The 24,375-nt window shown below is 49.7% G+C and overlaps 1 protein-coding gene and 1 pseudogene across 1 annotated transcript in view; one reads left to right on the forward strand and one right to left on the reverse strand.

The window, feature by feature from the left end:
- Window positions 1-24,375, forward strand: part of LOC139254513 (zinc finger protein 585A-like) — a 101,984-nt gene that overhangs the window by 28,904 nt on the left and 48,705 nt on the right. The gene's annotated exons all lie outside the window — the stretch shown is intronic.
- The window catches only part of LOC139254511 (zinc finger protein 850-like), a 73,137-nt pseudogene that overhangs the window by 11,880 nt on the left and 36,882 nt on the right, over window positions 1-24,375 (reverse strand).

The following is a 24,375-nucleotide window of genomic DNA, read 5'->3' on the forward strand; positions in this document are numbered from 1 at the left end:
GTGGACACCGCGTGCTCCATCTCCAAGGACACCCTGGACCGGATGTAAGAGCGGAAGAGAGGCAGGCAGTCAGGTTGAACGACCCCCTTGACCGCCCGCTGCCTGGACCGGCTGATGGCACCCTTGGCCGTGCCCAGGAGCAGTCCTACGAGGAGGCCTTCGGACCCACCCGCTCCCCTCCGCACAGGGTGCCCAAAGATCAGGAGAGTGGGACTAAAGTGCAGCCAGAATTTCAGGAGCAGCCCCTTCAAATAATGGAACAGGGGCTGCAACCTTGTGCACTCAATAAAAACATGGAACACGGACTCCTCCAGACCGCAGAAATTGCAGGCGGCCTGGGAGTCCGTGAACCGGCTTAAAAATTTGTTGCACGGCACTGCTCCGTGCATCACCCTCCAGGCCAAGTCCCCGATGAATAGTGGGAGGACCCCTGCGTAGAGTGCCCTCCATCGGGGACCCCCGCCTCCTCCGGACGGCAAGATGGTATGCCATGGCGTGTCCGGACGGCCGGCGAGGATGGCAAAGTTGAGGGTGTGCAGGAGCAGCCCGTACAGGAAACCCCTCCGCGCGGAACTGAAAGGCACGGAGGGGATTTCCCCGAGGCAGCTCAAGTTGTGAGGCGCCGGCTCCGGGGTTTGGCGCCGATGAGGAATTCTCAGATGATGTCATGAATCCCATTTCACACTCAGAGCAGGTGAACAGCCTCTCCCCAGTGTGATTGTGACAATGCATTTCCAGTTTACAAGGTTGGGTTCAGTTCTGCATCCACTGTGCGCAGAGTGACAACAAAATCAATGAGCTGCTAATTTTCTCTGCTGGATAATGGGCCTTTTGTGCTGGCCCAATAGGGTGAGCCCGGACTGGCCCAATAGGGTGAGCCCGGACTGGCCCAATAGGGTGAGCCCGGGCTGGCCCAATAGGGTGAGCTCGGGCTGGCCCAATAGGGTGAGCTCGGGCTGACCCAATAGGGTGAGACCAGGCTAGCCCAATAGGGTGAGCCCGGGTTGACCCAATAGGGTGAGCCCGGGTTGACCCAATAGGGTGAGCCCGGGTTGACCCAATAGGGTGAGCCCGGGTTGACCCAATAGGGTGAGCCCGGGTTGACCCAATAGGGTGAGCCCGGGTTGACCCAATAGGGTGAGCCCAGGTTGACCCAGGGACATCAGACAACAATCAGCACAGGGTTCCCTTTCAGGGGCCACTGACCTGGGCACAAACATGTGTCCAATCAAACTGACAGACATCCTGAAGCCCCGCCCACCCATTGTCCCTGCCGTGTCGAAGCTCCGAGTCGAGCGCTTGCTTTGGGAGTGTCCTATTGGGCATATGGACAGCTGAATGTGAAGATTACACTCCATAATCCCTCACGTTTAACAGTGTCAAAGGCCTTGGTCAGGTCAAAGAAGGTTGAACCAATCCCACAGTCACTGACACCAATCTCCTCCCATGTGATATAAATCGACACTTGTCACTGACACCAAGTGGATTGGGAAAATATGTTCAAGAGTAAGACTGTAGAAACACAATGGCAAACATTTAAGGAGATATTACATAACTCTCAGCAAAGATTTATTCAAGTGAGAAATAAAGATGCTAAGAGAAGGATGAACCATCCCTGGCTAACTAAGGAAGTAAAGGATGGTGTCAAATTGAAAAAAGGCATACAATGTTGCGAAGGACAGTGGAAGGCCAGAGGATTGGGAAATTTTTAGAAACCAGCAAATGACGACTTAAAAAATGATAAAGACAGAGAAGATAGTAGATGGGAGCAAATTAACACGAAATATAAAAACAGACAGTAAGAGCTTCTACAGGAATATAAAATGGAAACGAGTTGCTAAAATAAACATTGGTCCCTTAGAAGATGAGACTGGAGAATTAATAATGGGAAACACGGAAATGGCAGAGACTTTGAACAAACATTTTGTATCGGTCTTCACAGTAGAGGATACTAAAAACATCCCAACAGTTGATAATCAAGGAGCTAATAAAGGGGCGGGGGGGGGGCGGTAACTTAAAACAGTCACTGTCACTAGAGATTAAGTACTAATCAAACTAATGGGACTAAAGGTGGACAAGTCTCCTGGACATGATGACATGCATCCTAGGGTCTTTAAAGAAGTGGCTGCAGAGATAGTGGATGCATCGGTTGTAATGTACCAAAATGACCTGAATTCTGGAGAGATCCCAGCGGACTGGAAAACCGCAAATGTACATCCCTAATTAAGAAACGAGGGAGACAGAAAGCAGGAAACTATAGACCAGTTAGCCTACCATCTGTCATTCAGAAAATACTGGAGCCTATCATTAAGGAAGTAGTAGCAGAACATTTAGGAAATTATATTGCAGTCAAGCAGAGTCAGCATGGTTTCATGAAAGGGAAATCATGTTTGACAAATTTCCTGGAATTATTTGAGGATGTAACAAGCAAAGTGGATAAAGGAGAACCAGTTGATGTCATATATTTGGATTTCCAGAAAGCATACCATATGGTGCCACACAAAAGGTTACTTCACAAACTAAGAGTTCACGGGGTTGCGGGTAATATATCAGCATGGATAGAGGATTGGCAAACTAACAGAAAACTAACAGAGAGTCAGGATAAATGGATCATTTTCAGCTTGGCAAACTAACTAGTGGGGTGCCGCAGGGATCAGTGCTGGGGACTCAACTATTTACAACTAATATAAATAACTTGGCTGAAGGGGCTGAGTGTAACATAGTCAACTTTGCTGATGATACAAAGATAGGTTGTGAGGAGGACGCAAAGAATCTACAAGGTGACATAGATAGGCTCAGTGAGTGGGCAAAAATCTGGCAGATGGACGATAATGTGGTAAAATGTCAGGTTATCCCTTTTGGTAGGAAAAATAAAAAAGCAAAGAATTATTTAAATGGGGACAATTACAAAATGCTGTAGTACAGAGGGATCTGGAGGTTCTTGTACATGAAATATGATGTGATTGGGATTACGGAGACGTGGCTCCAGGATGATCAGGGCTGGGAACTCAACATTCAGGGGTATTCAACATTCAGGAAGGATAGAATAAAAGGAAAAGGAGGTGGGGTAGCATTGCTGGTTAAAGAGGAGATTAATGCAATAGTTAGGAAAGACATTAGCTTGGATGATGTGGAATCTATATGGGTAGAGCTGCAGAACACCAAAGGGCAAAAAACGTTAGTAGGAGTTGTGTACAGACCTCCAAACAGTAATAGGGATGTTGGGGAGGGCATCAAACAGGAAATTAGGGGTGCATGCAATAAAGGTGTAGCAGTTATAATGGGTGACTTTAATATGCACATAGATTGGGCTAGCCAAACTGGAAGCAATACGGTGGAGGAGGATTTCCTGGAGTGCATAAGGGATGGTTTTCTAGACCAATATGTTGAGGAACCAACTAGGGGGGAGGCCATCTTAGACTGGGTGTTGTGTAATGAGAGAGGATTAATTAGCAATCTCATTGTGCGAGGCCCCTTGGGGAAGAGTGACCATAATATGGTGGAATTCTGCATTAGGATGGAGAATGAAACAGTAAATTCAGAGACCATGGTCCAGAACTTAAAGAAGGGTAACTTTGAAGGTATGAGGCGAGAATTGGCTAGGATAGATTGGCGAATGATACTTAGGGGGTTGACTGTGGATGGGCAATGGCAGACATTTAGAGACCGCATGGATGAAGTACAACAATTGTACATTCCTGTCTGGCGTAAAAATAAAAAGGGGAAGGTGGCTCAACCGTGGCTATCTAGGGAAATCAGGGATAGTATTAAAGCCAAGGAAGTGGCATACAAATTGGCCAGAAATAGCAGCGAACCTGGGGACTGGGAGAAATTTAGAACTCAGCAGAGGAGGACAAAGGGTTTGATTAGGACAGGGAAAATGGAGTACGAGAAGAAGCTTGCAGGGAACATTAAGGCGGATTGCAAAAGTTTCTATAGGTATGTAAAGAGAAAAAGGTTGGTGAAGACAAACGTAGGTCCCCTGCAGTCAGAATCAGGGGAAGTCATAACGGGGAACAAAGAAATGGCGGATCAATTGAACAAGTACTTTGGTTCGGTATTCACTAAGGAGGATACAAACAACCTTCCGGATATAAAAGGGGTCAGAGGGTCTAGTAAGGAAGAGGAACTGAGGGAAATCTTTATTAGTCGGGAAATTGTGTTGGGGAAATTGATGGGATTGAAGGCAGATAAATCCCCAGGGCCTGATGGCCTGCATCCTAGAGTACTTAAGGAGGTGGCCTTGGAAATAGCGGATGCATTGACAGTCATTTTCCAACATTCCATTGACTCTGGATCAGTTCCTATGGAGTGGAGGGTAGCCAATGTAACCCCACTTTTTAAAAAAGGAGGGAGAGAGAAAACAGGGAATTATAGACCGGTCAGCCTGACCTCAGTAGTGGGTAAAATGATGGAATCAATTATTAAGGATGTCATAGCAGTGCATCTGGAAAATGGTGACATGATAGGTCCAAGTCAGCATGGATTTGTGAAAGGGAAATCATGCTTGACAAATCTTCTGGAATTTTTTGAGGATGTTTCCAGTAAAGTGGACAAAGGAGAACCAGTTGATGTGGTATATTTGGACTTTCAGAAGGCTTTCGACAAGGTCCCACACAAGAGATTAATGTGCAAAGTTAAAGCACATGGGATTGGGGGTAGTGTGCTGACGTGGATTGAGAACTGGTTGTCAGACAGGAAGCAAAGAGTAGGAGTAAACGGGTACTTTTCAGAATGGCAGGCAGTGACTAGTGGAGTGCCGCAAGGTTCTGTGCTGGGGCCCCAGCTGTTTACATTGTACATTAATGATTTAGACGAGGGGATTAAATGCAGTATCTCCAAATTTGCGGATGATACTAAGTTGGGTGGCAGTGTGAGCTGCGAGGAGGATGCTATTAGGCTGCAGAGTGACTTGGATAGGTTAGGTGAGTGGGCAAATGCATGGCAGATGAAGTATAATGTGGATAAATGTGAGGTTATCCACTTTGGTGGTAAAAACAGAGAGACAGACTATTATCTGAATGGTGACAGATTAGGAAAAGGGAAGGTGCAACGAGACCTGGGTGTCATGGTACATCAGTCATTGAAGGTTGGCATGCAGGTACAGCAGGCGGTTAAGAAAGCAAATGGCATGTTGGCCTTCATAGCGAGGGGATTTGAATACAGGGGCAGGGAGGTGTTGCTACAGTTGTACAGGGCCTTGGTGAGGCCACACCTGGAGTATTGTGTACAGTTTTGGTCTCCTAACTTGAGGAAGGACATTCTTGCTATTGAGGGAGTGCAGCGAAGGTTCACCAGACTGATTCCCGGGATGGCGGGACTGACCTATCAAGAAAGATTGGATCAATTGGGCTTGTATTCACTGGAGTTCAGAAGAATGAGAGGGGACCTCATAGAAACGTTTAAAATTCTGACGGGTTTAGACAGGTTAGATGCAGAAAGAATGTTCCCAATGTTGGGGAGGTCCAGAACCAGGGGTCACAGTCTGAGGATAAGGGGTAAGCCATTTAGGACCGAGATGAGGAGAAACTTCTTCACCCAGAGAGTGGTGAACCTGTGGAATTCTCTACCACAGAAAGTAGTTGAGGCCAATTCACTAAATATATTCAAAAGGGAGTTAGATGAAGTCCTTACTACTCGGGGGATCAAGGGTTATGGCGAGAAAGCAGGAAGGGGGTACTGAAGTTTCATGTTCAGCCATGAACTCATTGAATGGCGGTGCAGGCTAGAAGGGCTGAATGGCCTGCTCCTGCACCTATTTTCTATGTTTCTATGTTTCTATGTTTCTAAACTCAAAAAGTTAGCATGCAAGTACAGCAAGTAATCAGGAAGGCAAATGGAATGCTGGCCTTTATTGCAAGGGGGATGGAGTATAAAAGTAGGGAAGTCTTGCTACAACTGTATAGGGTATTGGTAAGACCACACCTGGAGTACTGTGTACAGTTTTGGTCTGGATTTGTCTCTATTCCCATGCCGAGGGGATTGTTACACCAGACGGGAGGGGCTACATTTGGGGACACTGATTCTCCACCAATTCCCATTCCCCTTCTTTCTGGTGGATAATGGAGGGGCCACTGTGTGTAATGTGCAAGTCAGTAAGAATTGTCAGCAAGCTCTTTGTAATTGGAGATTTTATTCAGTGGAAACTTTGATACAATTGTAGATTTTGTAACAAAGGTCAATTTAGAATTAAAGTAAAAATTCATAATTTTATTGCAAAGTGAATATCTGTTGAGAGTTTCTGAATTAAGGGGAAAGATAACATACAGCTTTTCTTAAGTGGACACTGCAGCCCCAAGAACACAATCAGTAATCTATCTAGAATATTAAAGTCCAGCACGTTATAGGGTTATTAACATCAGCATAAATAAACCCCAAATGTCAGAATGAACATGGTTCAGTCAGGATGTGATTAAAAGCAGCAACAACAGCAGAATCCCACCCCTGCAGTCACTTGTGAACTCGCTGGTGTGTCAACAGGGTGGATGATCGAGTGAATCCCTTCCCACAATCAGAGCAGGTGAACGGCCTCTCCCCAGTGTGAACTCGCTGGTGTGTCAGCAAGTCGGATGACTGAGTGAATCCCTTCCCACATTCAGAGCAGGTGAACGGCCTCTCCCCAGTGTGAAATTGCTGGTGTCTCAGCAGGGTGGATGACTGAGTGAATCCTTTCCCACACTCAGAGCAGGTGAACGGCATCTCCCCAGTGTGAACTCGCTGTGTGTTAGCAGGATGGATGACTGAGTGAATCGTTTCCCACACACGGAGCAGGTGAATGGCCTCTCCCCAGTGTGAACTCGCTGGTGTTTCAGCAGGTTGGATTGCTCAGTGAATCGCTTCCCACACTGAGAGCAGGTGAATGGTCTCTCCCCAGTGTGAACTCGCTGGTGTTTCAGCAGGTCGGATGATGCATTGAATCCCTTCACACTCAGAGCAGTGAATGGCCTCTCCCCGGTGTGAACTCGCTGGTGCATCAGCAGGCTGGATGACCCACTGAATGCCTTCCCACACTCAAAGCAGGTGAAAGGTCTCTCCCCAGTGTGAACTCGCCGGTGGGCGACAAGTTGGGATGACTGAGTGTATCCCTTCCCACACTCTGAGCAGGTGAATGGCCTCTCCCCACTGTGACTGCGTCGATGAATTTCCAGCTCAGACGGTGATCTGAATACCTTCCCACAGTCCCCACATTTCCACGGTTTCTCCGTGGTGCGGGTATCCTTGTGACTCTCCATGGTTGGACAATCAGTTGAAGCCTCGCCCACTCACACAAGACGTTTACAGTTTCTTTGCACTTTGAATGGTGTGATGTTTTTTCAGGCTGTGTAACTGGTTAGAGCTCTTTCCACAGTCAGTGCACTGGAACACTCACTTGGGTGTGTGTGTCTCGGTACATTTCCAGTCAGGATGATAATTGAAATCTTTTCCAACAGACAGAACAGACAAACATTTCTCCTTCCATTTTCAAAGGCCGATGATATTCAGGTCCTGATGAATCGACTGCCTCCATCAGATCTTGACCCGATGTTTGGTTTGTGTTTCCTGTCTGAAAGTTTCCCCTTCTAATACGCTGTAAAAGGAGATAACAAAACTCATCACTGTAAGGCGGGAGTCGAGAGAGGCAGCGGCCTATAAAAGGCTCAGCAGTCCGGGGAGCGTCGAGAGAGGCGGGAGTCGAGAGAGGCAGCGGCCTATAAAAGGCTCAGCAGTCTGGGGAGCGTCGAGAGAGGCAGGAGTCGAGAGAGGCAGCAGCCTATAAAAGGCTCAGCAGTCCGGGGAGCGTCGAGAGAGGCGGGAGTCGAGAGAGGCAGCGGCCTATAAAAGGCTCAGCAGTCCGGGGAGCGTCGAGAGAGGCGGGAGTCCAGAGAGGCAGCAGCCTATAAAAGGCTCAGCAGTCTGGGGAGCGTCGAGAGAGGCGGGAGTCCAGAGAGGCGTACCGGTGCAGCTCCAGCTGGGAGAGAAGGCAAAAAAGAAGTAGAAAGAAATCAAAAGGTGACGTCACAGCCAACGTGGTAAGTGATTGGCTGCGGATTGGTGAGTAGTTTTTCTTTTTCTTTTTCTTTATTAGTCAGTAACTTTTAACATTGTTGTCGCCAATTTAAGTGTATCTAAGGGTTAAGTCATGGCAGGACAGCTCGGTCACGTGATATGCTCCTCCTGCACCATGTGGGAACTCAGGGACAACACCAGTGTCCCTGACGACTACATGTGCGGGAAATGTATCCACCTCCGGCTCCTGACGGTCCGCGTTGCGGAGTTGGAGCTGAGGGTGGATTCACTCTGGAGCATCCACGATGCTGAGAATGACGTGAGTAGCACGTGGAGCGAGTTGGTCTTACCGCAGGAGAAGGGTCCACAGCCAGCGAGGGAATGGAAGACCAGCAGGAAGAGTAGTGCAAGGAAGGTAGTGCAGGGGTCCCCTGTGGTCATCCCACTGCAAAACAGATACACTGCTTTGAGTACTGTTGAGGGGGATGACTCATCAGGAGAGGGCAGCAGCAGCCAATTTCATGGCACCGTGGCTGGCTCTGTTGCACGGGAGGGCAGGAAAAAGAGTGGGGGAGCGATAATGATAGGGGATTCAATTATAAGGGGAATAGATAGGCGTTTCTGCGGCCGCAACCGAGACTCCAGGATGGTATGTTGCCTCCCTGGTACAAGGGTCAAGGATGTCTCGGAGCGGGTGCAGCACATTCTAAAAAGGGAGGGAGAACAGCCAGTTGTCGTGGTGCACGTTGGTACCAACGACATAGGTAAAAAAAAAGGGATGAGGTCCTACGAAATGAATTTAAAGAGCTAGGAGCTAAATTAAAAAGTAGGACCTCAAAAGTAGTAATCTCGGGATTGCGACCAGTGCCACGTGCTAGTCAGAGTAGGAATCGCAGGATAGCTCAGATGAATACGTGGATTGAGCAATGGTGCAGCAGGGAGGGATTCAAATTCCTGGGGCATTGGAACCGGTTCTGGGGGAGGTGGGACCAGTACAATCCGGACGGTCTGCACCTGGGCAGAATCGGAACCAATGTCCTCGGGAGAGTGTTTGCTAGTGCTGTTGGGGAGGAGTTAAACTAATATGGCAGGGGGATGGGAACCAATGCAGGGAGATAGAGGGAAACAAAAAGAAGGCAAAAGCAAAAGAAGAAACGAAATGAGGAAAAGTGGAGGGCAGAGAAACCCAAGGCAAAGAACAAAAAGGGCCATTGTACAGCAAAATTCTAAAAGGACAGAGGGTGTTAAAAAAACAAGCCTAAAGGCTTTGTGTCTTAATGCAAGGAGTATCCGCAATAAGCTGGATGAATTAACTGTGCAAATAGATGTTAACAAATATGATGTGATTGGGATTACGGAGACTTGGCTCCAGGATGATCAGGGCTGGGAACTCAACATCCAGGGGTATTCAACATTCAGGAAGGATAGAATAAAAGGAAAAGGAGGTGGGGTAGCATTGCTGGTTAAGGAAGAGATTAAGGCAATAGTTAGGAAGGACATTAGCTTGGATGATGTGGAATCTATATGGGTAGAGCTGCAGAACACCAAAGGGCAAAAAACGTTAGTGGGAGTTGTGTACAGACCTCCAAACAGTAGTAGTGATGTTGGGGAGGGCATCAACAGGAAATTAGGGGTGCATGCAATAAAGGTGCAGCAGTTATAATGGGTGACTTTAATATGCACATAGATTGGGCTAACCAAACTGGAAGCAATACGGTGGAGGAGGATTTCCTGGAGTGCATAAGGGATGGTTTTTTAGACCAATATGTCGAGGAACCAACTAGGGGGGAGGCCATCTTAGACTGGGTGTTATGTAATGAGAGAGGATTAATTAGCAATCTCGTTGTGCGAGGCCCCTTGGGGAAGAGTGACCATAATATGGTGGAATTCTGCATTAGGATGGAGAATGAAACAGTTAATTCAGAGACCATGGTCCAGAACTTAAAGAAGGGTAACTTTGAAGGTATGAGGCGTGAATTGGACTGGGATGGATTGGCGAATGATACTTAAGGGGTTGACTGTGGATGGGCAATGGCAGACATTTAGAGACCGCATGGATGAACTACAACAATTGTACATTCCTGTCTGGCATAAAAATAAAAAAGGGAAGGTGGCTCAACCGTGGCTATCAAGGGAAATCAGGGATAGTATTAAAGCCAAGGAAGTGGCATACAAATTGGCCAGAAATAGCAGCGAACCTGGGGACTGGGAGAAATTTAGAACTCAGCAGAGGAGGACAAAGGGTTTGATTAGGGCAGGGAAAATGGAGTATGAGCAGAAGCTTGCAGGGAACATTAAGACGGATTGCAAAACTTTCTGTAGATATGTAAAGAGAAAAAGGTTAGTAAAAACAAACGTAGGTCCCCTGCAGTCAGAATCAGGGGAAGTCATAACGGGGAACAAAGAAATGGCGGACCAATTGAACAAGTACTTTGGTTCGGTATTCACGAAGGAGGACACAAACAACCTTCCGGTTATAAAAGGGGTCGGGGGGTCTAGTAAGGAGGAGGAACTGAGGGAAATCCTTATTAGCCGGGAAATTGTGTTGGGGAAATTGATGGGATTGAAGGCCGATAAATCCCCAGGGCCTGATGGACTGCATCCCAGAGTACTTAAGGAGGTGGCCTTGGAAATAGTGGATGCATTGACAGTCATTTTCCAACATTCCATTGACTCTGGATCAGTTCCTATCGAGTGGAGGGTAGCCAATGTAACCCCACTTTTTAAAAAAGGAGGGAGAGAGAAAACAGGTAATTATAGACCGGTCAGCCTGACATCGGTAGTGGGTAAAATGATGGAATCAATTATTAAGGATGTCATAGCAGTGCATTTGGAAAGAGGTGACATGATAGGTCCAAGTCAGTATGGATTTGTGAAAGGGAAATCATGCTTGACAAACCTTCTGGAATTTTTTGAGGATGTTTCCAGTAGAGTGGATAAGGGAGAACCAGTTGATGTGGTATATTTGGACTTTCAGAAGGCGTTCGACAAGGTCCCATACAAGAGATTGATGTGCAAAGTTAGAGCACATGGGATTGGGGGTAGTGTGCTGACATGGATTGAGAACTGGTTGTCAGACAGGAAGCAAAGAGTAGGAGTAAATGGGTACTTTTCAGAATGGCAGGCAGTGATTAGTGGGGTACCGCAAGGTTCTGTGCTGGGGCCCCAGCTGTTTACACTGTACATTAATGATTAAATGTAGTATCTCCAAATTTGCGGATGACACTAAGTTGGGTGGCAGTGTGAGCTGCGAGGAGGATGCTGTGAGGCTGCAGAGCGACTTGGATAGGTTAGGTGAGTGGGAAAATGCATGGCAGATGAAGTATAATGTGGATAAATGTGAGGTTATCCACTTTGGTGGTAAAAACAGAGAGACAGACTATTATCTGAATGGTGACAGATTAGGAAAAGGGGAGGTGCAAAGAGACCTGGGTGTCATGGTACATCAGTCATTGAAGGTTGGCATGCAGGTGCAGCAGGCGGTTAAGAAAGCAAATGGCATGTTGGCCTTCATAGCAAGGGGATTTGAGTACAGGGGAAGGGAGGTGTTGCTACAGTTGTACAGGGCATTGGTGAGGCCACACCTGGAGTATTGTGTACAGTTTTGGTCTCCTAACCTGAGGAAGGACATTCTTGCTATTGAGGGAGTGCAGCGAAGTTTCACCAGACTGATTCCCGGGATGGCGGGACTGACCTATCAAGAAAGACTGGATCAACTGGGCTTGTATTCACTGGAGTTCAGAAGAATGAGAGGGGACCTCATAGAAACATTTAAAATTCTGACGGGTTTGGACAGGTTGGATGCAGGAAGAATGTTCCCAATGTTGGGGAAGTCCAGAACCAGGGGTCACAGTCTAAGGATAAGGGGTAAGCCATTTAGGACCGAGATAAGGAGAAACTTCTTCACCCAGAGAGTGGTGAACCTGTGGAATTCTCTACCACAGAAAGTAGTTGAGGCCAATTCACTAAATATATTCAAAAGGGAGTTAGATGAAGTCCTTACTACTCGGGGGATCAAGGGGTATGGCGTGAAAGCAGGAAGTGGGTACTGAAGTTTCATGTTCAGCCATGAACTCATTGAATGGCGGTGCAGCTAGAAGGGCTGAATGGCCTGCTCCTGCACCTATTTTCTATGTTTCTATGTTCCCCTCCCGTGAGTGTGGTGATTCTGGCTGGGTTCAGTTTCACACTCACTGGCTCCCCTCTGCTCGGCTGTGTTCGGTTCTGCACTCACTCGTTCTTGGATCTCTCCTCTCCTGAAGGTGCTGATTCTAATTAGGTTCAGTTCTGCACTCACTGGTTCCCCTCCCTCCCCTGAAGGTGCTGACTCTGGCTGGGTTCAGTTCTCCACTCACTGGTTCCCTCCCCTGAAGGTGCTGACTCTGGCTGGGTTCTCTTCCAGACATTGACATCACTCACTTTGTTCCTGCACCAAGATGGTCGCGCATGCGCCTTGCTACTCACTAAACCAAGATGACGGAGCGCTGAATCTGCCTTCCTGCATCAAGATGGCCGCCGTTAGGCTGTGTCTGTGACCGGGAGAAAGCCCCGAAACTGCAAGCGGCGATATTCCGGTTATTATTCCGGGTTTGCGGCGAGCATCGGTTGTTTATTAAGTCTCCCCGGCTCCCCGCTGGTCTATTACTCCGCTCCGTCCTGCTGAAAAACGCAACTCTGTGGCGCCTGTCTGAAACGTGTCTCCTCCGCCATTACAGGCAGCGCGCATGCTCCAAATCCAGCCAGGACCCGCGCCTGCGCACTGAGCTCCTGTAGTCTGATGAGGCACATTCTCCCCGCGGGGAATGCTGGGTGAAGATACCGCCATTGGAAGTCCATGTTATTGAATGGAACATGATTTACTTAGATTGCATTGGTCACTGAACCATGTTCATTCTGGCAGTAAGACTTTGTTTCTGATGATCTCGATAACCCAGATATGTGGGCTGGAGATTAATATCCGGTATAAATATTGAATAAATCAGCTTTGTTTCAAACACAGTTTGTCGAATATTTGATTTCTCCATAATCAGAGGAGACTAGTTGATGTTCTGTTACCCACTGTTCCATTTTAGGGCTTTTTCTTACTCTAACTTATATCACTTCTCACCTAGTTCGCCTTCTGTCATATCAAACCTCAAAGTTGTTCCGTTTGAGTACATGACTTGTGGTTGTAGTAGGCTTAACTGCAGTGTCTCACTTTAAACTCAGCTGCAATCCTTTGAACAACCCCTTTATTGAACTGTCTTGCATAACATTTGAAATCCGTTATTTCTGTATCAGTTTACCCGTTTTTGGAACCGATTTAATTTAAAGAACTCATCCGCACATTTTGCATGTGATAGCCTGTGAAATATTCTAATATTTGTAATTGCCATTGTCACAATCTCCGTTCCCTAGCCACTGATTCCCCAACTCTCCCCAACTTCTGTCTGATGCTGAACCAGACTGTTCGCAACCTTGGTGTTATACTTGACCTTGAAATAAGTTTGTGACCATATATCTGTAGCATAACTAAGATTGCTTATTTCCACCTCTGGAACATCGCCCGTCCACACTATTGCCTCAGCTCATCCACTGCTGAAGCCCTCATCCATGCCTTTGTTACCTCTGGACATGACTATTCCAACGCACTCCTCCCACATTCTACCCTACATAAACGAGAGTTGATCCAAAACTCGGCTGCCCATGCCTTAACTCGCAACAAGTCAAGCTCACCTGTCACCCCTGTTCTTGCTGACCTGCATTGCCTTCTGGTTAAGCAGTCAGTGGGTGGGGATTGCTCTGTATCTGACCCGTGCTGTACGTGCCCTGGGAGTATTTGAGGCAGAGTAGAGGGAGCTTTACTCTGTATCTAACCCATGCTGTACATGCCCTGGGATATTGTAGACTGTGGTTTACTCTGCATCAACCCTGGTATTGTTTGGGACAGGATGGAGTGAGATTTACTCTGTATCTAAGCCGTGCAGTACTGGTAGTCATGAAATCAGTGGTAGAGAAAATGCTAGAATCGATTATTAAGCACGTGGTAACAGGGCACTTCGAAAGTAATAACAGGATTGGGCAGAATCAACACGGATTTATGAAGGGGCAATTGTACCTGACAAAACTGTTAGTGTTTTTTGAGCTTGTTGTTGGTGTTTCAGGCAGCGGGGTAACACCCATTTGGAATTTTGCATTCCTTACTGCAATTTTTGATCAGCTCACGCTTTCTGGAGTTTACTACTCAGCCTTTCTTGCCCTTGTTCCTTGATTTATCCACTTTAGTTATTTTCATTATTTTGAATTATTTTGTTTAAGAGTATGTTCCTTTAGGTTCTAGTTTCTTCTTTTTTGGTAAATTGGATTCTCTGATGCCCTCTGTTTATTGTGTCTGGACCACTGGGCTGTGTGTGTGTCGTTCTGGACACTGATGTAATGCTCTCTATATAGATTAAATCTAGGGTGGGGTTAATATGGGTAATACACGTTCTGTTCGAGCTTTCTCTTTTTAGTTGTTTGGGTATGCTCCTGTCCATTATTTGCTGTATCAGAGCTGCTGTGGCTTTGTGTGTCATTCTGGACACTGACACCTTGTTCTAATTTTATTCTGGATACTATTTCTCGGGTTAGGGCCTTTGTTGTTTGGCACAGTGGGGTAATGTTCCTTTGGAACTTTCATGGAAGTGTTTTATTAATAATTAAATTGATGGTAAATTGAGATTAACCAAGAGATTACATTGATGAAGATTGGATTGTATTTATATACTGTCCCTCTTTAGGGGTTGTTGGTTTAGGAAGGGTTATTTTTTAGGGGGGGTGGTTGGGTTTGTCAGTTAAAATTGGTTATTCGGTGGGATGTTAGTTCCTTACTCTGTATTCAATTGATATTTGTGGAGTTAGGGAACGTAAGTAAGCCAATTGTATTTTTTGAATGTATTAATATTATTACCGGTGTTTTAAGTTAGCGATATTAATTGGGGAATTATTGTTATTGTTTAAGCTGTTCAAGGATCCTGTGGAACCTGCCTATTGGAAACGGAGACTTGTTGCTGCTGTTGGGCAGAATGCTGATTGGTCACAGCATGGAGCCGCATGTCCCTGAGTCTGTCTTCCCATTTTATTCATTTAAACATTTGTGAATTTGTGGATTAAGTTTCGGTTACATGGGTGGGGAGGGCGGGGGGTTCGGATTTGGTGGGTTTGCTAAAGTTTTTTGGTTGTGGAGAGCGGGTCTGTTGTTTATTTAACGGGGTTGGAGCGGTGGCTGAGGAAAAGAGTGTTTGAAGATCAGACCCTCAAATCTGCCACCAAGCTCATGGTTTACAGGGTTGTACTAATACCTGCCCTCCTGTATGGCTCAGAGACATGGAAAATGAACAATAGACACCTCAAATCGCTGGAGAAATACAACCAATGATGTCTCCGCAAGATCCTACAAATCCCCTGGGAGGACAGATGCACCAACATTAGCGTCGTCGATCAGGCCAACTTCGAAGCACTGACCCCACTCGATCGGCTCCACTGGGCAGGCCACATAGTTCGCATGCCAGACACAAGACTCCCAAAGCAAGCGCTCTATTCAGAACTCCTTCACGGCAAACGAGCCAAAGGTGGACAGAGGAAATGTTACAAGAACACCCTCAAAGCCTCCCTGATAAAATGCAACAGCCCCTCTGACATCTGGTAGTCCCTGGCCAACGAACGCCCGAACTGGAGGAAGTGCATCTTGGAGGGCGCTGAGCACCTCGAGTCTCGTCGCCGAGAGCAAGCAGAAATCAAGCGCAGGCAGTGGAAAGAGCGTGTGGCAAACCAGTCCCACCCTCCCTTTACATCAACAACTCCCTGTTCCACCTGTGAGAGAGTCTGTGGTTCTCGTACTGGACTGTTCAGTCACCTGAGAAATCACTTTTAGAGTGGAATAAGTGTTCCTCGATTCTGAGGGACTGCCGATGATGATGATGATGATCTCCGTTTGTTTTGCTGGGATCTCCGATTTTATATTTTTTGAAAAAAAAAATGTTTGTTTTTGTGCAATTGTATCTTGCTGCAAGGTCTCGGTTAGATTGTGTGTGGGGGGGGAGGGTCACGGTTAGGTTGTGTGTTGGGGTGGGGGTCACGGTTAAGTTGTGTGTGGGGGGGGTTTCAGTTAGGTTGTGTGTGTGGGGGGGGGGTCTCGGTTAGGTTGTGGGGGGTTTCAGTTAGGTTGTGTGGTGTGGGGTCACAATCAGGTTGTGTGTGGGGGTGGGGGGGGGCTCTCAGTTAGATTGTGTGTGGTGGGGTCTCAGTTAGGTTCTGTGGCGGGGTCACAGTTAGGTTTTGTGTGTGTGGGGGGCGCATGGTTAGGTTGTGTGTGTGGGGGGGGTCTCGGTTAGGCTGTGTATGTGTGGGGGTCATGGTTAGGTTGTGTGTATGTGGGGTGGGGTCTCGATTTGGTTGTGTGTGTGGGGGGGGAGTCTCATTTAGGTTGTGTGTGGGGGGAGTCTCGGTTAGCTTTTGTGTGGGGGGGTCACGATTAGGTTTTGTGTGTGGGGGGCGGGTCACGGTTAGATTGTGTGTGTGGGGGGCGGGTCACGGTTAGATTGTGTGTGTGGGGGGGGTCACGGTTAGATTGTGTGGGGGGAGGTCACGGTTAGATTGTGTGTGGGGATGGGTCACGGTTAGATTGTGTGTGTGGGGGGAGGTCGCGGTTAGATTGTGTGTGGGGATGGGTCACGGTTAGATTGTGTGTGTGGGGGGGGTCACGGTTAGATTGTGTGTGGGGGGGGTCACGGTTAGATTGTGTGTGTGTGGGGGAGGTCACGGTTAGATTGTGTGTGTGTGGGGGAGGTCACGGTTAGATTGTGTGTGTGGGGGGGGTCACGGTTAGATTGTGTGTGTGGGGGGAGGTCACGGTTAGATTGTGTGTGGGGATGGGTCACGGTTAGATTGTGTGTGTGGGGGGGGTCACGGTTAGATTGTGTGTGGGGGGGTCACGGTTAGGTTGTGTGTGTGGGGGGGGTCACGGTTAGGTTGTGTGTGTGGGGGGGGTCACGGTTAGATTGTGTGTGTGGGGGGGGTCACGGTTAGATTGTGTGTGTGGGGGGGGTCACGGTTAGATTGTGTGTGTGGGGGGGGGTCACGGTTAGATTGTGTGTGGGCGGGTCACGGTTAGATTGTGTGTGGGGGAGGTCACGGTTAGATTGTGTGTGTGGGGGGGGTCACGGTTAGATTGTGTGTGGGGGAGGTCACGGTTAGATTGTGTGTGTGGGGGGGGGTCACGGTTAGATTGTGTGTGGGGGGGGTCACGGTTAGATTGTGTGTGGGGATGGGTCACGGTTAGGTTGTGTGTGTGGGGGGAGGTCACGGTTAGATTGTGTGTGGGGGGGGTCACGGTTAGATTGTGTGTGTGGGGGGGGGGTCACGGTTAGATTGTGTGTGGGGATGGGTCACGGTTAGATTGTGTGTGTGGGGGGGTCACGGTTAGGTTGTGTGTGTGTGGGGGGTCACGGTTAGATTGTGTGTGTGTGGGGGGAGGTCACGGTTAGGTTGTGTGTGTGGGGGGAGGTCACGGTTAGGTTGTGTGTGGGGATGGGTCACGGTTAGATTGTGTGTGGGGGGAAGTCACGGTTAGATTGTGTGTGGGGGGGGGGTCACGGTTAGATTGTGTGTGGGGGGAAGTCACGGTTAGATTGTGTGTGGGGGGGGGGTCACGGTTAGATTGTGTGTGGGGGGGGGGTCACGGTTAGATTGTGTGTGGGGGGGGGGTCACGGTTAGATTGTGTGTGGGGGGAAGTCACGGTTAGGTTGTGTGTGGGGGGAGGTCACGGTTAGATTGTGTGTGGGGGGAAGTCACGGTTAGGTTGTGTGTGGGGGGAGGTCACGGTTAGATTGTGTGTGGGGGGAAGTCACGGTTAGGTTGTGTGTGGGGGGTGTCACGGTTAGATTGTGTGTGGGGGGAGGTCACGGTTAGATTGTGTGTGGGGGGAAGTCACGGTTAGATTGTGTGTGGGGGGAGGTCACGGTTAGATTGTGTGTGGGGGGAGGTCACGGTTAGATTGTGTGTGGGGGAGGTCACGGTTAGATTGTGTGTGTGGGGGGGGTCACGGTTAGATTGTGTGTGTGGGGGGGGGTCACGGTTAGATTGTGTGTGGGGGAGGTCACGGTTAGATTGTGTGTGTGGGGGGAGGTCACGGTTAGATTGTGTGTGGGGGAGGTCACGGTTAGATTGTGTGTGTGGGGGGGGGGTCACGGTTAGATTGTGTGTGTGGGGGGAGGTCACGGTTAGATTGTGTGTGTGGGGGGGTCACGGTTAGATTGTGTGTGGGGGGGGAGGTCACGGTTAGATTGTGTGTGTGGGGGAGGTCACGGTTAGATTGTGTGTGTGGGGGAGGTCACGGTTAGATTGTGTGTGGGGGAGGTCACGGTTAGATTGTGTGTGGGGGAGGTCACGGTTAGATTGTGTGTGGGGGAGGTCACGGTTAGATTGTGTGTGGGGGGAGGTCACGGTTAGATTGTGTGTGGGGGGGTCACGGTTAGATTGTGTGTGGGGGGGAGGTCACGGTTAGATTGTGTGTGTGGGGGAGGTCACGGTTAGATTGTGTGTGGGGGAGGTCACGGTTAGATTGTGTGTGGGGGAGGTCACGGTTAGATTGTGTGTGGGGGGAGGTCACGGTTAGATTGTGTGTGTGTGGGGGGTCACGGTTAGGTTGTGTGTGTGGGGGGAAGTCACGGTTAGATTGTGTGTGTGGGGGGGTCACGGTTAGATTGTGTGTGGGGGGAGGTCACGGTTAGATTGTGTGTGGGGGGAGGTCACGGTTAGATTGTGTGTGGGGGGTCACGGTTAGATTGTGTGTGGGGGGTCACGGTTAGATTGTGTGTGTGGGGGGGGGGGGTCACGGTTAGATTGTGTGTGTGGGGGGGGTCACGGTTAGATTGTGTGTGGGGGGGGTCACGGTTAGATTGTGTGTGTGGGGGGGTCACGGTTAGATTGTGTGTGTGTGGGGGGAGGTCACGGTTAGATTGTGTGTGGGGGGAGGTCACGGTTAGATTGTGTGTGTGGGGGGGGAGGTCACGGTTAGATTGTGTGTGGGGGGTCACGGTTAGATTGTGTGTGGGGGGTCACGGTTAGATTGTGTGTGGGGGGTCACGGTTAGATTGTGTGTGTGGGGGGGGTCACGGTTAGATTGTGTGTGTGGGGGGAGGTCACGGTTAGGTTGTGTGTGGGGGAGGTCACGGTTAGGTTGTGTGTGGGGGGGGTCACGGTTAGATTGTTTGTGTGGGGGGGGTCACGGTTAGATTGTGTGTGTGGGGGGGGTCACGGTTAGATTCTGTGTGTGGGGGGAGGTCACGGTTAGGTTGTGTGTGGGGGGTCACGGTTAGATTGTGTGTGGGGGGTCACGGTTAGATTGTGTGTGTGGGGGGGGTCACGGTTAGATTGTGTGTGTGGGGGGAGGTCACGGTTAGATTGTGTGTGTGGGGGGAGGTCACGGTTAGGTTGTGTGTGGGGGGGTCACGGTTAGATTGTGTGTGGGGGGTCACGGTTAGATTGTGTGTGTGGGGGGGGTCACGGTTAGATTGTGTGTGTGGGGGGGTCACGGTTAGATTGTGTGTGGGGGGTCACGGTTAGATTGTGTGTGTGGGGGGGGTCACGGTTAGATTGTGTGTGTGGGGGGAGGTCACGGTTAGATTGTGTGTGGGGGGAGGTCACGGTTAGATTGTGTGTGTGGGGGGAGGTCACGGTTAGATTGTGTGTGTGGGGGGGGGTCACGGTTAGATTGTGTGTGGGGGGGGTCACGGTTAGATTGTGTGTGTGGGGGGGGTCACGGTTAGATTGTGTGTGTGGGGGGGGTCACGGTTAGATTGTGTGTGTGGGGGAGGTCACGGTTAGATTGTGTGTGGGGGGGGTCACGGTTAGATTGTGTGTGTGGGGGGAGGTCACGGTTAGATTGTGTGTGGGGGGTCACGGTTAGATTGTGTGTGGGGGGGTCACGGTTAGATTGTGTGTGGGGGGAGTCACGGTTAGATTGTGTGTGTGGGGGGTCACGGTTAGATTGTGTGTGGGGTGTCACGGTTAGATTGTGTGTGGGGGGGTCACGGTTAGATTGTGTGTGGGGGGAGGTCACGGTTAGATTGTGTGTGGGGGGAGGTCACGGTTAGATTGTGTGTGGGGGAGGTCACAGTTAGATTGTGTATGGGGGGGGGGTCACGGTTAGATTGTGTGTGAGGGGGTTCACGGTTAGATTGTGTGTGGGGGGGAGGTCACGGTTAGATTGTGTGTGGGGGGGGGGGTCACGGTTAGATTGTGTGTGTGGGGGGGTCACGGTTAGATTGTGTGTGGGGGGAGGTCACGGTTAGATTGTGTGTGTGGGGGGGTCACGGTTAGATTGTGTGTGGGGGGAGGTCACGGTTAGATTGTGTGTGTGGGGGGGTCACGGTTAGATTGTGTGTGGGGGGTCACGGTTAGATTGTGTGTGTGGGGGGGTCACGGTTAGATTGTGTGTGGGGGGAGGTCACGGTTAGATTGTGTGTGTGGGGGGGTCACGGTTAGATTGTGTGTGGGGGGAGGTCACGGTTAGATTGTGTGTGTGGGGGGGTCACGGTTAGATTGTGTGTGGGGGGTCACGGTTAGATTGTGTGTGGGGGGAGGTCACGGTTAGATTGTGTGTGTGGTGGGGTCACGGTTAGATTGTGTGTGGGGGGAGGTCACGGTTAGATTGTGTGTGGGGGGAGGTCACGGTTAGATTGTGTGTGTGGGGGGGTCACGGTTAGATTGTGAGTGTGGGGGGAGGTCACGGTTAGATTGTGTGTGTGGGGGGGTCACGGTTAGATTGTGAGTGTGGGGGGAGGTCACGGTTAGATTGTGTGTGGGGGGGGAGGTCACGGTTAGGTTGTGTGTGTGTGGGGGGTCACGGTTAGATTGTGTGTGGGGGGAGGTCACGGTTAGATTGTGTGTGGGGGGAGGTCACGGTTAGATTGTGTGTGTGGGGGGGTCACGGTTAGATTGTGTGTGGGGGGAGGTCACGGTTAGATTGTGTGTGTGGGGGGGTCACGGTTAGATTGTGTGTGGGGGGAGGTCACGGTTAGGTTGTGTGTGTGTGGGGGAGGTCACGGTTAGATTGTGTGTGTGGGGGAGGTCACAGTTAGATTGTGTGTGTGTGGGGGAGGTCACGGTTAGATTGTGTGTGTGGGGGGGTCACGGTTAGATTGTGTGTGTGGGGGAGGGGTCACGGTTAGATTGTGTGTGGGGGGGGAGGTCACAGTTAGATTGTGTGTGTGTGGGGGAGGTCACGGTTAGATTGTGTGTGGGGGAGGTCACAGTTAGATTGTGTGTGTGTGGGGGAGGTCACGGTTAGATTGTGTGTGTGGGGGAGGTCACGGTTAGATTGTGTGTGGGGGGAGGTCACGGTTAGATTGTGTGTGTGGGGGGGTCACGGTTAGATTGTGTGTGTGGGGGGTCACGGTTAGATTGTGTGTGGGGGGGGTCACGGTTAGATTGTGTGGGGGGGGTCACGGTTAGATTGTGTGTGGGGGGGGTCACGGTTAGATTGTGTGGGGGGGGTCACGGTTAGATTGTGTGTGTGGGGGGGAGGTCACGGTTAGATTGTGTGTGTGGGGGGGTCACGGTTAGATTGTGTGTGGGGGGGTCACGGTTAGATTGTGTGTGTGGGGGAGGTCACGGTTAGATTGTGTGTGGGGGGGAGGTCACGGTTAGATTGTGTGTGTGGGGGGGTCACGGTTAGATTGTGTGTGGGGGGGGTCACGGTTAGATTGTGTGTGGGGGGGGGTCACGGTTAGATTGTGTGTGTGGGGGGGTCACGGTTAGATTGTGTGTGGGGGGAGGTCACGGTTAGATTGTGTGTGGGGGGAGGTCACGGTTAGATTGTGTGTGTGGGGGGGTCACGGTTAGATTGTGTGTGTGGGGGGTCACGGTTAGATTGTGTGTGGGGGGGGTCACGGTTAGATTGTGTGGGGGGGGGTCACGGTTAGATTGTGTGTGGGGGGGGGTCACGGTTAGATTGTGTGGGGGGGGGTCACGGTTAGATTGTGTGTGTGTGGGGGGGGGTCACGGTTAGATTGTGTGTGGGGGGAGGTCACGGTTAGATTGTGTGTGGGGGAGGTCACGGTTAGATTGTGTGTGTGGGGGGAGGTCACGGTTAGATTGTGTGTGTGGGGGGGGTCACGGTTAGATTGTGTGTGTGGGGGGAGGTCACGGTTAGATTGTGTGTGGGGGGGGGTCACGGTTAGATTGTGTGTGGGGGGAGGTCACGGTTAGATTGTGTGTGGGGGGGAGGTCACGGTTAGATTGTGTGTGGGGGGGGTTCTCGGTTAGATTGTGTGTGTGGGGGGGGTCACGGTTAGATTGTGAGTGTGGGGGGGGTTCTCGGTTAGATTGTGTGTGGGGGGGGGTTCTCGGTTAGATTGTGTGTGGGGGGGGGTTCTCGGTTAGATTGTGTGTGGGGGGGGGTTCTCGGTTAGCTTGTGTGTGGGGGGGGGGTTCTCGGTTAGCTTGTGTGTGGGGGGGGGGTTCTCGGTTAGGTTGTGTGGGGGGGGGAGGGGGTCACGGTTCGGTGGTGTGGGTTGTGGTCTCTTTAATTTTTGTGGCTTTTATGGATCGAGTAATCAGGTCAATTCGTTGTTGGTTATTTTTGGGCCTAGAGATGATTAAAAGCCTCGGGCTAGATTTAACATGCGGCCGAGGGAGCGGGTTGGAGCGGAGGGCTTGTTGTTTCCAGGGAAGCGATTGGTCTCTGGATTTTGAAGGTGGTTGATTTTAAGTCGCTATTACCTTCTTTTGGGAAGATTGATTTATGTACTTTGATGTGCTGATTTTTATTTTTTTAATTTTAAATGTTATTAGTTTTTTGTTATTTTTTTATTTATTTTAACTGTCTTTTTGAGAGAGGGTTGTTTTAATGAGTCATTCAGTTGCAGGATGGGGAAGGGAGGTTATGTCCTTTTATGGTCTTAGCGGGTTGATCAGGGTCCTTGCCGTGTTGGAGGACAGCGTGGGGGGAGGAGGAGGGAGAATTTAGGAAGCACTCTTTCCTTTGATTGTTTTTTAATTATTTTCTTAAATCTTGTGTGTGTCATCATCATTGGGCATCCCTGGGAATCAAGGAAGACTTGCTTCCACTCAAAGTGAGTTCTCATTTGACTGAATCATCGAGGATCCGCAAGATCCTACAAATCCCCTGGGAGCACAGACGCACCAACGTTAGCGTCCTTGACCAGGCCAACTTTCCCAACATTAAAGCACTCACCACACTTGATCAGTTCCACCGGGCAGGCCACGTTGTTCTCATGCCCAACACGAGACTCCCAAAGCAAGCGCTCTACTCGGAACTCCTTCATGGCAAACAAGCCAAAGGTGGGCAGTGGAAACATTACAAGGACACCCTCAAAGCCTCCCTGATAAAGTGCAACATCCCCATCGACACCTGGGAGTCCCTGGCCAAAGACCGCTCTAAGTGGAGGAAGTGCATCCGGGAGGGCGCTGAGCATCTCGAGTCTCGTCGCCGAGAGCAAGAAGAAATCAAGCGCAGGCAGCGGAAAGAACATGCGGCAAACCTGTCCCACCAACCCTTTCCCTCAACGACTATCTGTCCCACCTGTGACAGGGACTGTGATTCTCGTATTGGACTGTTCAGCCACCTCAGAACTCATTTTACGAGTGGAAGCAAGTCTTCCTCAATTCCGAGGGACTGCCTATGATGAGCAGTCCAATATGACAATTACAGTCTGTGTCACAGGTGGGACAGATAGTCGTTGAGGGTAAGGGAGGGTGGGACTGGTTTGCCGCACGCTCCTTCTGCTGCCTGCGCTTGATTTCTGCATGCTCTCGGCAATGAGACTCGAGGTGACACTCGAGGTGTGTGTGCACGTAGCGGTTCAATGGCAACAGTGTTCCGTTGGGTAGGGTGGAGGGGCGGGGGGAGGTAAGTCCCGCAGAAAGCACTTATCCCACTAGTTCTAAATAGCAGTACAATTAGAGCTGGTACGGAGAACATTTTTTGTTAAGAACGAAGAGAAATGAGAGATCGGCCTTTTTTTTTTTAAAAAGGAAAAAAACCAGCACAGCGGTTTGGAAATGTGGAGAGAGAGAGAGGGGAAGAAGTCTCCCAAGGGTGGGGGGGGAGAAAAGTAAGGTGGGGTTTTTTCCGGGGGGGGGGCGGATTTATACTCACTTCATGATCCATCGTCTAGGTGGTTGATTGTAGTCTATAGGCCTAATGTTTCACCCTTACTGGTGCTTCATCAGAGACCAGGAAAAGCAAGTGGGTCGGGGGTTCAAGGGTCAGAGGGTATCAGATCGATAACCTTACAGTGAGAGGTTATGGAGGGTTTCGAGCTCCCTACCTTCCACCAGGTCAGTCGGAATGAGAAGGCTGGGAGGTGGGAAAGAAACTATTTAAACCTCCTCCCTCTCAGTGA

This window comes from Pristiophorus japonicus, unplaced genomic scaffold (genome assembly GCF_044704955.1).
Source record: "Pristiophorus japonicus isolate sPriJap1 unplaced genomic scaffold, sPriJap1.hap1 HAP1_SCAFFOLD_557, whole genome shotgun sequence".
Lineage (NCBI taxonomy): Eukaryota > Metazoa > Chordata > Chondrichthyes > Pristiophoridae > Pristiophorus > Pristiophorus japonicus.